We start from the raw sequence: 775 nt of genomic DNA, 5'->3' as shown, positions 1-775 counted from the left end.
GGCGAATTCTTTGGCACTGAGCCACTCTCCTTCAATTGACATTGTTGCCAGGCTGATTTCTTCAACCTGGTTCTAGGATCTCAGCATTAGCTGACTGTAAAGGGTTCTTTAATCCCTGAGTCACTGATCTGGGTATAGCTTCTAGGACTGCAGTGCATGTGTGCATGCTCAGTTGTCTCCGACTCTTTGGGATGGACTGGAGCCCACCAGTCTCCTCTGTCCATGGGATTTTTCAGACAAGAAATACTGGAGTGGGTTGCCATTTCCTTCTCCAGGGGATCTTTCTGACCCAGGGATAGAACCCAGGTCTCCTATGCCTCCTGCATTGCAGCCAGATTCTTTACCAGCTGAGCCACTGGGGAAATGGTAACCACCTAATCTCTCTCATCACATAGAGGGTCATGCCAGGGCCAGTATCTGCTGGATACTGTGTTGGTTCTATTCCAATAGAGGGACCCTCTACCCATGGTGGGTTCCTTTTTTTATAGGAAGAGCCTTAGGTAATAAATCTATTACATGTTAACATAAATAACATGTTTCATGAATAATAACCATGTTTTCCAAAGCAAAAAGCAAGTAATGAAAAGGCTGAAATTGCTTTACATTTTGCCAAATCTCTTTCATGTCATACAGCCTCTGGAAAAACTCCACTGCACACTTGTGAAAGAAGAGTGAAAAGGGCAAATAACATCTTGGGGGCTTCCCCCGTGTCTCAGCAGTAAAAAAAAAAACAAAAAAAAAAACCCACCTGCAATGCAGGAGGTGCAGGAGCTAT

Source organism: Bison bison, unplaced genomic scaffold (genome assembly GCF_000754665.1).
Source record: "Bison bison bison isolate TAMUID 2011002044 unplaced genomic scaffold, Bison_UMD1.0 scf7180017864471, whole genome shotgun sequence".
Taxonomy (NCBI): domain Eukaryota; kingdom Metazoa; phylum Chordata; class Mammalia; order Artiodactyla; family Bovidae; genus Bison; species Bison bison.
The sequence above is the reverse complement of the archived record's forward strand: the minus strand, read 5'-3'. Positions refer to the sequence as shown.